At 33.8% G+C, this 16,038-nt stretch overlaps 1 protein-coding gene across 1 annotated transcript in view; it reads left to right on the forward strand.

The window, feature by feature from the left end:
• The window catches only part of CDH19 (cadherin 19), a 76,014-nt gene continuing 65,290 nt past the window's right edge, over positions 5,315-16,038 (forward strand). Inside the window, exon 1 of the mRNA XM_018039815.1 lies at positions 5,315-5,504. The gene's annotated coding sequence lies outside the window, so the exon portion shown is untranslated. The remainder of the gene's footprint in view (positions 5,505-16,038) is intronic.

Genomic DNA, 16,038 nt, shown 5'->3' on the forward strand with positions numbered 1-16,038 from the left:
TTAAGACTGAGCTCCCAATGCAGGCGGTCCAAGTTTGACTCCTGGTCAGGGAACTAGATCCTACATGCCACAACCAAGAATTCACACACTGCAACAAGGAACTGGTGTAGCCAAATAAATAAGTGATTTAAAAAAAATTAAGCTGTCTTTTAATAAAAAAAAAAAAACTAACAATTTAGTCAGCCATAGCAATTTATTGGCCCACAGATAAGCAAGATAATGTAATGTAAGACGACTGCTGCTGTGTAGACTTTTGTATATTTGTGTGTTTTATATATTTGTATATTTTATATATTTGTATATTTTTATTCATCTATTGATCAAATACATAATTTAATTTTTAAGTAAAATGTCCTATACATATTAATTAAAAACACCACACCACATGAATATAAATCAGATAATGTAAACTTTTCCTTTAAATGACTAAGTAGGAAATAGTTTCTATTTTGCAGGTCGAGTCTCTTGCAGTTATTCAGTTTTCCTTAAAAACTTGAAAACATCCGTAATTTGGACTATATGTAAACAAGTTAGTATGGTTGTGTTCCAATGAAACTGTTTTTTTTTTTTTTTTAAACAGAAAGCTGGATTATTTGGCATGTTAAGAGTCTCATTTTGCATATGTGGATAAAATATCATTGAATTAATATTTAAGCACTACTAATTTCCAATGACTAGTTTCTATTAATTTAAATGCATGTCATTTAAGCAGAGTTTTTCTTTATATGCTCTGTGCTTGGTCACTCACTCAGTCATTCACTTTTGTCCGACTCTTTGCAACCTCGTGGACTGTAGCCCACCAGGCTCTTCTGTTCATGAGTTTTTCCAGGCAAGAATACTGGAGTGAGTTGCCATTTTCTCCTCCAGGGCATCTTTCTGACCAAGGGATAGAACCCATGTCCTCTGCATTGGTAGGCAGATTTTTCCCACTGAGCTACCTGGGAAGAAGCCCCTTTCCTTATAAAAATATATGAAAAATCTTTCATAAAATGCCCTTCAAATTATACTTGTGGAAACTTAAAGGAAATGGCAACTCACTCCAGTATTCTTGCCTAGAAAATCCTATGGACAGAGGAGCCTGGTGGGCTACAGTCCATGGAGTCGCAAAGAGTTGGCCAGGACTGAGCGACTGAGCACAAACAATAGGCCATCTCCTACGGTGTGGATCAGTCTGCAGAGAAGCTGTTTTGTTCTGAAATTCTCTCCTAATCACCTCTTGATTAAACACATATATCTCACATATGGTCACATAGTCTGGAGGTTATCATTCTTCTTTTACAAAGTGATTTTATTGGACTTTCATTTTGTTACATTTCATTTGGTTAGGCATCTTGTTTGAAGCTTAAAAATGATGTGTGTTTTTATTTTCAAGAGATGGTTGATCAGAGTTTTGTCTTTGTATAACTGTAACCTCTAATGAGATATCTTGCAAAAGGAAAGATATGAATGACTGATAAGCAGATAGATAGATAAATAGACAGATAGTTCAAGAGCCAGGGTTCAAGTGTGCTAATGCTATATTTGGGGGTTGTACTTCTGAATTATATTATTTTAAATTGTTAATGTATTATCAATTACTAAAATGTCTATTTTTTATGGAATAGAACTTTTTTATTTATGCATTATTCAATCATTTTTCTCTGTCTTGGAGTTTATGTTGCAGTTTAACCAGAGAGAATTATTCCTTAGATACAAAGCTCCAAAGCAAGGTCTTCCCACAAAAATAGAAAAAAGTAACAAAACAGGAAATAAAATAATAAAATGTGGGTATATATGAACAGATACATTTTATTTATTTGTTGGTTTGCTTTTTTACTTAATTGATTTTTATTGGAGTATAGTTGCTTTACAATGAACACATTGTAATTGTACCAAACCTATGGCTACTGCAACTAGAATTTAAAGGATAAATCTTCTAAGACTATGCAAAATGTTGCCATATTCAATAGAATGTTTCTTTATTAGCAGCCAAGTTTTCTGAGTTTAACACAAAAGGATTGATGTTATTTGAAATAAATGGATTAGCTAGTGTTTTAGTGTTTATCTTCTCTTATTTATTTTGATATATGATCATGATTTAAAAAAAATAATAAAATACATCAAACTGGACTATTAGAAAAGAATAACATCTAAAGGTCACTCTAGGAAAGAAATTACTTTTATTTTCAGCTTTTTGAAAAGCTATTTTACATGTTTGTCTATAGTATACACTGTTGATTGTCAAACCAGATTCAATAATCCAAATTTTATTTGTTCACATTAATCCATTTCTCTACCAAGTAGTTCTTCCTTCCAGGTGCAGGAATGGCTTAATGGTTCTAATCTTTTCTCTTTGGCGTAACTTTTTCATATATGGACAAAAGATTATATTAGTCAATACGACAAAAATGAAGTTTTGGGGACACTCTTGGAGTGATAAATTACTCTTAAGCACAAGATGAGAGCAAATGAATTTGAATAACTGATTGCAAGGTGAAACCACTGGCTCCAACTAACCCTAAGCCAACTTCACCTTTTTATGTATGTTCCACATTTCTCCAAGTTTTATTCCATTCTCTTAACTTTATTTTGTATTGTTGTCTCTATGGCAGCCAAAAAGAATCCTAATTGACACAATGATTTACAGTTAATATATTTTAAATTATTTCTATCAATATATATGAGTTTTTCTACAATCATGCATGAATATTATTTTATTATATTATAATAAAATATGTTATTATAATATATAATACATGATAGTGTTCTCCAAGACTGTGGTGATCAGGAGGTAGCCCTTTAATTCTGTCAACCAGACCACAGCTGATTGGAGCCTTAATATCTCATTAAAGTCATCTGGGTCATCTATGCTGAGATATATCTACAGCTAAACTTTCTGACTGAAGTTTTATCTCCAGGGACTGAGCCTGAATAACATCTGAATTTGTCCTCTGCCTGCCTTTATGTCTGAACTTCATTAGCTGCTCCATTCTGCAGCTAGTCATTAGATTTACATTTCTTAATGATATTTTTTTAAAAATAAATTGGTGGCTCTTCAGAGCATTAATGAATTGTAATATGTTCATTTAAATCTTAGATTAACTCAATTCAATCCTAGTTTGAATTCTTCTGAAACTACACGCTCTTTTCAACAGCCTGGGGTCAGATGACATTTGTGGAATTCTCCCAGACTGCATGTGAAAGCTGATGATTGTTTACTAAAATGTTGCTGTGTAGTTATGAAACAGTATCTGTGTCTCAGGAATGGTCCACCCTCCCTACATTTGTTCTATGATGTGGAGACCTCCAGTAACCCATAGTGTACCAGGGGCTCTGTCTCTCCAATGGATAGTGCTGTACTTCATTCTGAGCTCTTCCTTCTGTATTAAAGTCATGTTCCACCCCCTATTTCTTTACTCTCCCACACCTAGAAACAGCTTTTCTCCTGATGTGAGGAAAATGTGGTAGAAGTGATCCATAAGCTTTTTTGATGCCAAGTCCCATCAGTCCAGTCAAGTCCACATTCTTGGTTGTGATATACAGACTTGCTGGATTTCCCACTGCGGTATTAAGAAACTTTCTTCTTCCAAGGATCATAAACTCTTAGACATTTAGAGCACTTTTTGCCTAGATTAAAAACAAATCTAGTTGGTCACTTTACATTGGTGTTTTATAACAGATCTTTAGTTAACGAAATAAAAAAATTGCCATTAATGGTATTCTACATAAAACACATAGTTTCAAACTGTACACTATTCAAAAAGTTCGTTCCTGTCTCAGTAGATTTTCTACAGTGCTGATTGCCCCTTTAGTGGTTTTATAACAATCAGTGTATAAAACGCTGACCCACACTTGCTCTCTTTTGCCTGAAGATAAGCCCTCGGGACATCTTGTTGAATAGGGCTATTGGTTGGAAAAGTGTAATTGCAGTTCAGAGTGGAGCTGAAGACTGGAAACTATACCCCATAAAATATTAGATTCGTAATCCAAAACTGGAATATAGATGAATTGGGAGTTCATTATGCAAGTGAAATAAGGCATTCACAGAAGGATGTGCTGTCTGAGTCCACACACATGAGGTTTCTAAAGTCCTCAAACTCAGAAGCAGGGGGTAGAATGTCAGCTGACAGGGCCAGGGGACAGGTGAAAATGGGGAGCTATTGTTCAATGGGTGTAGCATTTCAGTTACACAAGAGGGGCGATTTCTAGAGATCTGCTGTATAACATCATGCCACTCGTTTACAGTCCTGTACCATGCACTTTAAAGAAGTTGTCAAGAGGGTAGCTCCCATGTTAAGTGTTCTTACCACAATTAAAAAAAAAAAAAAAAAAAAAGCTAACGGAAAAAAAAAAAAAAGGAAATTTTTGTTTGGTTTTGCTGCATGTTACACAGGCCTTGAACATTTATTTAGTAAATGATAAACAAGAGAATTGCTTTATATTAACTCAGAAACGAAATAAGCATGAATCAGATAATCTGCATTACATAATCTATACCGTTCTCATTAGCATTGGTTGTAACCTCTTTCCCCTTCTTCTTCCATTGTTATGGTAAAAAGAATGAACGTATGTATCCTCCAGATAGTGCAGGATTTAAGTCTATTTCTGAATTTGAGGCTGTTTCCTGCAATGCTTGCATATGTAAATCATAAAAGTATTAAAATTTATAGACATTGATCATGGTGTTAAACACTGTTCATATTCTTTAACCTTTCTCTGATTTGGTTCAAAAATAATTTTTAATTAAAAATAGCTTGAGTAACAATATACAGTGTAAACAGTATAGAGTATAATATTATGTAGTTCACTATAAACAACAGTAACTATTTATAACAAAACAACTATAAATTCGATAAAATAAATAAATTTAGGTAGTTCATAAACCAAGGGAAAAAGAGGATTATAATTTAGACATTGCCCTCTCTGTATTTTGCTTCATTCCTGAGTAGAAAGACTGAATTTAGGAACAGCCAGAAGTCATAGAGACAGAGTTTAAAAGCTTTTCTCTTTTTAGCAACTTTTTGTGCCTGCTTTAAATTGATCATTTGTTTCATCAGCTAATCCTCAAGTAGAGGGCATGTCCTTTCCACTTGCAGAATTCTCTTACATAAGTTGAATTCCCTCCTTATCATCTCAAGCCAGTAAGCACTTTATTTTCTTTTTTGTTTGTTATTTGGAAAAGGGGGGGGTGGGAATCAGCTCCTAACTATTTGCTGGAGCTGTCTGCATTTTAATCGCAGACTATGAGCGGACATCAGAGTGCCCTTATGATATTTTGCACAAAGGCTCAGTGTTCATGGCTCTACTCAGAGAACCCAAAATAGCATTCAGCAAGCAGTGACATACTGAGGGTCTTGGTACTACAAGCACAAGTGTCTGTAACTCAGAGCAATGCGCCACATGTAAGGTTCGATGAGAAGCCTGTGAAGCAAAATCGGGGCAAACTCTCCTACTATTCTTCCTGTGTTTCACGTGAACTTTGGATTTCAGTCTCTTCAGACCTCATTGAACTTGAAGATACACAGGTAAGAATGTGAGAAACAGGCGAGTATTGATTATATAAGCTAACTCAATGAAAATAGAGCCAAAAAGTACTTGAAAAACTCTCTAATTTTCACTTCATAAGCAAAAATTTCTAAAAATCTCTAAACTTGACATGTACATTGGATATTCTCTAAAACAAAGATCAATTTAGCACCCCTGCAATTCAGATTCAGGAAAATAAAAGTTCTTTATATCCAGAAAATTTAAAACAAGTTTCTTGGGAGGAATGTAGCATTACTGCATCTTTCTCCAGGGTTTTGTTTCTTGATTTTTAAAAATATTTACCACTCTACTATCAGATGCCATGAGCAATAAAGGTATAAATTTTAAAGATATGTGGAAATATTTATTACAGAGTAAATATTTTTAAAATAAATTATTTCTTAGTAAATTATATTCAGTATGGAGATTTCCACATCTCTGAATAAAACTATATGCTTTTTTGAAAATCTCTTATTAAAGTTGATATATACTTATTTTATTTTCTTTCTTTTTGTCAGGTATTTTTGGTTATCAAATTTTTCATTGACTTTCAAAAATTCTTAAAGTGAAATGCTAAAGTAATTAAGAATGTTACAAAAATAATAATAATAATAGCAAACTATTGAGCACACTAAGAATACAAATATGTACATGTACATACATGTACACATATCAGCTGTCAATCTATTATAACCATTACATGAAGGCTAATTCATCAAATATGAAATACACAAAACTATAAACTAAGAAAATGCAAAATGTGACAGGGATTTATTACTGTCTCAATTATGATTTGTTGCAAGTAATTTTAATTGGGTTACTAATTTTAATAAAATATTTCAAAGTAAATTTGTCAAGCGTTTAGTAAATCCATAAGTAGCATATGAAATAACTGCAGAAGAAGTTAACAAAATGTATAGGTAGAATATCAAATGTTTTCTCAGATTATGTAAATTTATAGTTCAGCTCTATCAGTTTATTTTTTAATTAATATATCTGGAGAGAAGACTTTGTATTTGTATAAAATATTTGCTAATTTATAATTATAATTGAGACATTCATATTTTAGATGTAATAAAATTGTATACTTTCATATTATATTATTATTTCAAATTCTAAGTGTTTTTAATGTCTAAATATGACTAATATGCACATATATTTAGAATTTTAAATTTGAAAATATTTTTATTTCAATCTGAATATGTTTGCCAAATATTTTTAACAAAATATTTAAAAATGTTTCCAGCAAGAATAAAGATACAAATTTATAGGTCTAGAATTGCTTAAAATGTTAAATAAAGAGTTTATGAAATCTAGCCTGGAAAATCCCATGGACGGAGGAGCCTGGTAGGCTGCAGTCCATGGGGTCTCTGAGTCGGACATGACTGAGCGACTTCACTTTCACCTTTCACTTTCATGCATTAGAGAAGGAAATGGCAACCCACTCCAGTGTTCTTGCCTGGAGAATCTCAGGGACAGGGGAGCCTTGTGGGCTGCCGTCTATGGGGTCACACAGAGTCGGACACGACTGAAGCGACTTAGCAGCAGCAGCAGCAGAAATCATTTGCTATCTTATTCTTTATATGTGTTTTCTTTACAAACACTTTTTACCAATGACTGAAATGAATCAGATCATTAGGTAAATTATATAAAATTTTTACAGTTTCAATTTTAGCATGTTTTTGTTTCCTTTTATGGTTAAACACACACACACTTTCACACAATTTGTAGAAATCTTAAAGCATAGATTAACTACTTATGTATTTTGTTTTATTTTGTTTTCTCCTTTGAAATATTTCTAAGGTACTTATCTCCAGAAAATTTTTTAAAATTATTAAATTAAATTATCATAAATTGAAGATTCTTTAAACTGATGTGCACAAATTTCCTCCATGCATTCACTAGAAACCTATTGTTCAGAAATTTATCATAATATATGACATATAATTTGGTAAATAATAATCAATAACTCATTATGAATTGATAGTGAACTTTTTGCCAGTCATGCTCTTAAAATTATTTTATAGGCAAAGGGTTATAGTATAGCATCTAATAAGTTATTGAGTAGTGATACAATAAGAATAAATGCATGACACAGTTTGAAAGAACATACTGATTTTTCATATCTGTTTCTTTAGATTAGGATTTATTGATACTGACCATAATGTTTGAGGACTATGCTGATGAGCATGAGAAATTGGAACTTTTGTATTTTGTTGTTATGATGACTTTCCTTAATAACTATGATCATCTAATACCTATATCTTTGCTTTGTGTAACAGATTAAGGATAAAACGCAAATACAGAACTTCATAACCCATATGAATCCTTTTTTTTCTGCCAGTGCAGGTAACGACTCATACTTTGAGAAATGAATGAGTTACTTTTGCCATAGTGACCAAAAAGATGTTTGCCCTTTCTTTTAAAGACTCACAGTGTTAGAGTTTTGTTGCCACCAGTCAATTGAGAGAATTCAGCTTAAATGCTCTAAAAATCTACCGCTTCACAACTTCTAGAAAATCAGTTTCTTTTTGAGACAATGCATGCCCTTTTGAAATAATGCATGAATATTCAGAAGTGATCCAGTCAGACAATTCTTGTTTCAGATTTTTTTTTTAAAAATGGCTCTAGAATTAGTAAAGTAGAAATATTTTTGTCAGAAGTTTGTCTCATTAACTGGTACTTAGTAAAAGACATTCAAGACCATCAAAAAATGTCTTAAATTTAAAGGAAAACATATAATTTTTCAAAGACTGTGCTTTGGCATCTGAAATCAAGTTTGAAATGTTATCATAGAACAGTGACTTATATGAGATCAGCACATTTACATTTTATCTGCTCCTTCCTTCTAAGAACTTACATGATAAATGAATTTCGTAAATTAGCAGGATAGTATATTAAAGTGGGAGTACTTTTGGCACATCAGTTATGGCTAAAAATAACCTAGGTAATTTTCTCTAAGTGCAAAATTTAGAAATGTCATTCCTGTGGAAATAAGGAAATTGTACATAAATCATAGGAAAGGAAAATGCCACCGTTTTTCTGCCTTTAAGTTGAATTAGAGCTGAATTGTTTTCAAGAGTTTGCTATCTATTTCATTCTTAAAAATCTCTAGTGGAGCATCAGTGACCCCCTTTTTAAAGAGATTTGTTTGTTTTTTTGTTTGGTTTTGGTTTTGGCCACGAGGCTCGTGGAATGTTAAGTTTGCTGAACCCAGGCTCTGAGCAGTGAAAGCGCAGAGTTCTAACCACTGGACCCCTAGAAAATTCTCATTACCTCTATTTTGTTTGTATTGAAGTTAGTTGATTTACGATGTTGTGTTAATTTATAATGTACAAAAAGTGATTCACACACATTCCCTTCCCTATTCCCTTCTCCAGAAGATCTTCCTGACCCATTCTGCACGTGAATTCTTTATTGTCTGAGCCACCAGGGAAGCCCTCTTTTTCATGTTATTTCCCTTTATGGTTTATCACAGGATATTGAATACAAATTCCTGTGCTATACGGGACTTGGTTCTTCACCTGTTCTCTACATGATAGTTCGCATCCGCTAATCCCAAACCCCCAATCCATCCTTCCCTCATCATCCTCCCCTGTGAGTCACAAGTTTCCTCTCTCATATCTCTGAGTCTGTTTGTTTCATAGATAAGTTCATCTGTGTTATATTTTATTTTTTATATTGTTTATTTTTTTCTTTGCAGCATCTTTATGTATCACTCATTTAATTGCTCTACAAACGAGCTCTCAAACACTGTAATTTCTATGTTAAAAAATGTTCATTAATTCCAAATGGGCAAAGACATGTACCTGTTTTCCTGTCATTTGCAACTACTTCGAGAGACACATCTACCATTGGAACTCATCTCGACCTTTAGTCAGTCTTCAGTCCACTCTTCTAATTCTTGAGAAACACTTATAAAATTCTTGAGCTATTCATCACGAGGCACCAGCCTTTGGTTTTTGTTTTTAATTAATGAAAAGAAGCCAACTTAGGACCCTTCAGGTACACATTAGCACATGTTATGGACTCTCCTGGTGATAAGTTAAAGAAGATATCTATTTTTCGTGTTCATTTGTAATACTATTTTTTCTTATTAAATATAACTTACTATCAAACTCTACTTTCTGGATAGCATATAGTTTCTCTACCAAGAAACTACGTAACTATTATTGTCATAATTCTGTCCAAAACCTTTTTAAATATTGACTGGTTGTATATGTCAAAAATTACTTAACTAGCTTCAACAATTAGATTTCCAAATTTTTTACACAGTAAACAATGTCTTGCAATAATGCATTGTATTTCTAAATGTCAGTTTATTTCTGTAGGACAGACTTTTGGATCTGAGTTAAGTAGATTCAGTTCAGTTCAGTTCAGTTGCTCAGTCGTGTCCAACTCTTTGCAACCCCATGAATTGCAGCACACCAGGCCTCCCTGTCCATCACCAACTCCCAGAGTTCACTCAAACTCATGTCCATCGAGTCGGTGATGTCATCCAGCCATCCCATCCTCTATCATCCCCTTCTCCTCCTGCCCCCAATCCCTCCCAGCATCAGAGTCTTTTCCAATGAGTCAACTCTTCACATGAGGTGGCTAAAGTACTGGAGTTTCAGCTTTAGCATCATGCCTTCCAAAGAACACCCAGGACTGATCTTTAGAATGGACTGGTTGGATCTCCTTGCAGTCCAAGGGACTCTCAAGGGTCTTCTCCAACACCACAATTCAGAAGCATCAGTTCTTCAGAGCTCAGCTTTCTTTATAGTCCAACTCTCACATCCATACATGACCACAGGAGAAACCATAGCTTTGACTAGACGGACCTTTGTTGGCAAAGTAATGTCTCTGCTTTTAATCAGTCTGAAGTTCTTAACATTCCTGAAAGATATTTTCCAATTTCAAAATATCATTCCAAGTTATTTTGCTGGTATGAAAAACAGCTAATAACAAGAAGCTATGGATTAGGAATTTAGAGGTCATGGGAGTATCTCTTATACTTATGCACTTATAGTGCATATCTTTGAAAGATTTACGAGGTAGAATTGACCATAGATGAAGCTTGAATATGCATGAGAGGTAAAGGAGGAAAACATGAAACAGGGAATTTTTATTCAACTGAAGAGTTTCTAAGTAGAGGCTGGTTTTATTTGGTGAAAGAAACAACATAATCATGATGTGGAGGACCCACTCCTGTATTCTTGCCAGAAAAATCTCATGGACGGAGGAGGCTGGTGGGCTACTGTCCACAGGCCAAAAGAGTCAGACACAACTGAAGTGACTGAGTACGCAGGCGTGCAGCGGTATGGAATGAAGAATAAAAGAGGATTATTGAGGCGCCTCTTGGAAAATAGGTTTGTAGATCAGGAAATAGGCATGTATAGACTATTCATGAGATTGCTTTGTGATGTTTCAGTATATAAACATTAACTGAAGCTGGAAAACCAAGAGATAAACAGGTACCAAATGAGCAAAAAAAAGTTTTAAGGATGGACCTCCAGAATTTAGGGCAAGAAAATGAAATGGAGATTCTACAGGCAAAAGAGAAACACAAATGTGTATGGAGATTTGCAAACCAAAAAAGGGAGCATTTTTAAAAGGAATGTGGTTATTGTGAAGGCAAAACCATGTTATACCACTGTGAAGCTAATTTTACAATAATAAATAAGTGTTTTTTAGATTTTGTTAAAATATAATGGAAAATCCCTTTTGATCTTGATAGATTGGTTGCATTGCAGTATTAGGGCGGGGGAACCTAAATTGCATTTTTCTGTAGACTGAATGAGAGAATGTGAAGACAGTGAATGGGCATTTATTCTGTAATATTTCCCCTCCATTTGCTTTAATATTTACCTTTGGATGTTGTGCCTTTTGAATTAGTGTTCTAATTTCCTGATCTTTTATATCCAGTTTTCTATATCTATGCCTCATCATTCTAGTACCTAAGAGATTGTCCCATATTTATCGTTTAACCATCCCTCCCCCCACCTTTTAAAAACTAGTCATTAGATTGGACTTCATTAGATGTATTTTTTTCTGGCAATGACTAAGGTAATTGAGTTGGACCTCCCCAAACATCATTACAGGCTTCCCTGGTGGTTCCGTGGTAAAAATCCTCCTGCCAATGTAAGAAATGCAGTTCGATCCCTGGGTCGGAAAAATCTCCTAGAGAAAGACATGACAACTCACTCCAGTATTTTTGCCTGGCAAATCCTATGGACAGTAAGTTTCTACTCCAAAACCTGATTTCACATAATAGAAACTGTATACACTAGCCTTGGGTGTATAAACCTGCTAGGGTGCTTAGTCACTCAGTGTGTCTGACTCTTTGTGACCATTTGGACTGTAGCCTTCCAATCTCCTCTGTCATTTGTATGCAGTCTGCAGCAAATATTTCCTATTATTCTTGCCCTGTCTTGGAAGGAGTTATTTTCTCTACGATTTAAGCTGCATTCATATTGACAGTTAACTCCTTTGATTTTTTGTTCCTGTGGTAATGGGGATTTACTAGTGATTCTCTTATACACTCTAAGGATGGATTAATTAGTGGGTTCTGAAGAAATCTGGGATTATAAACATTTAATGGCTTGTTTTATAGCCTAACTACCTTTGTTTAGCATTTGGCATGTTCTAGGTGCAGTCCCAATTCTTTTTACCTGGCTTATCACAACATATACAAAAGTCAGGTATGTTATCTCATTTTGCAGTTGGAGAAACTCAATCTGAGAGTGTTTAAGTACCTTAGTGCATGCATGCTGAGTTGCTTCAGTCGTGGCCGACTCTTTGCAACCCCAGGGACTGTAGCCCACCTGGATCCTCCATCCATGGGAATCTCTAGGTTAGAATACTGGAGTGGGTCGCCATTCCCTTCTCCAGGGAATCTTCCCTATTCAGGGATCCAACCAGTATCTCTTACATCACCTGCATTGCCAGGCAGATTCTTTACCACCAGAGCCAGTTGGGAAAGCCATACCTCAGTTAGTACCATGCAACTATTATCTATAGATGTACAAGTCTTTACATTTTATTCAAATTCTTCTTAATAGCATTAATTTAATGTTACTAAATGAGAATTTAAATAAGTAATATAATTAAGAAAAATAACCAGTTGAAAATTACACAATTGATTTGATTTAATTCTTTACCTCATGTCATACCTTTATCTACTATTACACATTCTCAGTCATTATTGTTCATAATAACCATCCATTCTAGATATAATTTGGCAACCAGAAGGTTAGTGCTACATGATCAGAGCCATACAGTAAAAGTCAAGCTGAGAACTAAAGCAAATTGTTCTCTTGAAGAGAAAGGAAGCAGGATAAGGTGGGAAATGTCTGCTTGGAACATCCACCCGACCACGTAGTGCACCTCTATCCCAAGAACGGTCTCCAGACAGGTGCTTCAATAACACAGGGCATACACAGGACCAACAACCGAGCTGTGGGAAAATATAAGAATTTCTATTTTTGTTGATGCTTTATCTCCTTCTTTTGCATTTCATTTTTCCGTGTGTCTTGTGAAATATCTGTATCTGTATCATAGATGTTGAAGTAAATGATTAGTATACACATGCTCAGCAAACGTTGGAGTCCACTTGAAGCGTTTGTCTTTTCCTGGTAAGAGTGTAAAACATGAAAGTTGGGAAACCACTGCTCTAAAAATAAATCCTGGCCCATATCTACACACATATTTCTTTTCCAAAATATTATCCATATTCCAAAATCCTTCAAGCACATTGGTTAAAGGTACCCACTCAGAAGGAAGCAAGTGCCCTGAGTTTAACTCTAACCCCACCAAATATTACATGGCTGAGCAAAGTTGTTCACCTACATGTACACATTTTCTGCATTCATAAAATAGCAACATAGATAGAATGCATACCATAGAAATGTTGTAAGATGAGTCATTTAAAAATGGCATAGTATTTGTATAGTTATAAGCATGGATTAAACATTCAACATTAGTTAGATATGATGATGATAATAATGATGAAGGTGATGATGGTGGTGGTAGTGTCCTCAGTCTATTTGCCTTAGAATCACCTTTCAGTTCAGTTCAGTTCAGTCGCTCAGTCGTGTCCGACTCTTTGCGACCCCATGAATCACAGCACTCCAGGCCTCCCTGTCCATCACCATCTCCTGGAGTTCACTCAAACTCATGTCCATCAAGTCAGTGATGCCATCCAGCCATCTCATCCTCTGTCGTCTCCTTCTCCCCAATCTCTCCCAGCATCAGAGTCTTTTCCAATGAGTCAACTCTTCACATGAGGTGGCCAAAGTACTGGAGTTTCAGCTGTACCATCATTCCTTCTAAAGAAATCCCAGGGCTGATCTCCTTTAGAATGGACTGGTTGGATCTCCTTGCAGTCCAAGGGACTCTCAAGAGTCTTCTCCAACACCACAGCCCAAAAGCATCAATTCTTCAGCAGTCAGCTTTCTTTATAGTCCAACTCTCACATGCATACATGACCACTTTAGAGACTGTTAAAAATACCTCACTGACTCAGAAACTGTGGAGTGGAAAATCCACATATTATCCTAGTTTTCATTTCAAACTAATGTAGAGTAAGTGTGTAAATCATTTCCTGCAGCTAGAGGGAATGAACCAAGCAAGCTACTATTTACTTTACACACAAAAGGATTAAGGCATTCTCTTCATGCATAGTAAAAAATTTTCAACTAGAGAATTTGTAATCAGGTCCAACATAAAATAATAATAGAATTGTCATATATGTTCACAGTTTAGTATAAAAACCATTACTACCATTTTCAAAAAAGTATTTTTGCTTAAATGCTTTTATTATTTCACCCAGTTCATCTGAGTCCAATACTATATGGTTCTATGAAACTATTTTATGAATTTTAAAATTTTGCTTTGATACTACACACACAGATACACATACACACACATACACACACACAGAAGCAAAGTAGCAGAGTGTATGACTTTAGACTTTCTTTTCATTCACTAAGATTTGGGCCTTTAAAAAATTCATGTTTATATTATGCCTTTTTCAATAACAAAATCATATTTTCCACACCATTTGGCAGTGGTGCTTACTAAGTATTGCTTTTGATGGTAGAATAAATTTATAGATATTATAGTTATAAAGAAGATGTACTGAAAAAATTGATAATTGAAGAAAGGAACATTTGGTTGATATATTTGACTAGGCTTTATGTAGCTACTAATACAACATCAGCAAAAATTGTTAGAGTACAAATATGTCTTTATTTACTATAGTAGGAAGTGGCTAAAAAGATTTCCAATAAGTAGATGACAAAATAATATATTTACAATGGAAATTGAGAACTAAATAATAAATGTTGTAATAAATTCTTGTGAAACTAGAATATATCTTTGATAAGAAGGAAAATTTTTTACTTTATCTTGTCTTTGTAGAGATATATAAGTTCAAATCGACAGGTGGTATTTATATAATGAAAATAAGCAGCCAATAATGTCGTATAGTCACACAAAACAAAGTTTTAGGTGAAAAATGCCTCATTTGCATGATTCTATGATTGTGGAATTCCCAACTGTTTAATTTATGGGTACAAAGCTTTTCATTAAATGTTGATGGTAAATAAATAAAACAAATCAAAGCCCCCTCAATAGGCAATGAGTGTATAATTGAGATTTCTTCGTATGTCAGTATAATCCTAATGAGTGGCAATGAATGGACTGGGTCTATACATATCAATACAGATGAGTCTAACTCATAGATTAAATATTCAATTTGAGAAAGACTTTACATGATATCTCATTATGCAGATTTTTAAATGCTGAATATATGTTATTTATAAACATCCATAGAGTAGATTTTTTATCTATAGAAAAAAATCTCTTTATATTCAAGATAATAGTTATCTTTTTGATGGAAAAGGAGGAAGATTCATAATATTTCATTATGTAAATATTAACATTAAAATGCAAAAAGTTAATACTTCAAAAGTTTTATAACACTTTTTGCTCAAAGAAAAAGTACTTATCAAAGTAAACTAATAAGTAATTGCTGAATTTTGGTTGGAATTCTAATTGTTTTTAATATGTTTATGTGTGTATGTATAGATATGTAGTATAATTATGTATATACATTTTAATTACATGATAATATAATATATATTATAAATAATATATTATACACATGTTGCTTTAATGTGTGTGAGTGTTTGTGTGTGTTTTCTGTGTGTGTAACAAATTTTTGTGTCTGTAACAAGCTTTTGTGTGTGTTTGAGTCTTGGGATTTAACATACAATGAATAATTGAGAACAGTTCATGCATAGGTGCACTTTTCTTTTTGAAAATTTTAGACACCCCACTATTTTATGAGTGTATGAATGTAGATTTATCTTTAGTTATATATTTCTTTTTGTATATGCTGCTCTCAACTACCTTTCATCTTTGTAATCATACATAAAGTAAAATCAATTGTAAAATATTTAATTATCTGCAGTAAAATTTTTATGTCTACTTTCCTGTTTTAAATGTTAATTAATATCTTAGAATATAAACAGCCAACAAAGAAATATT

The sequence above is a fragment of the Capra hircus genome, chromosome 24, assembly GCF_001704415.2.
Source record: "Capra hircus breed San Clemente chromosome 24, ASM170441v1, whole genome shotgun sequence".
In the NCBI taxonomy this organism is placed as follows: Eukaryota; Metazoa; Chordata; class Mammalia; order Artiodactyla; family Bovidae; genus Capra; species Capra hircus.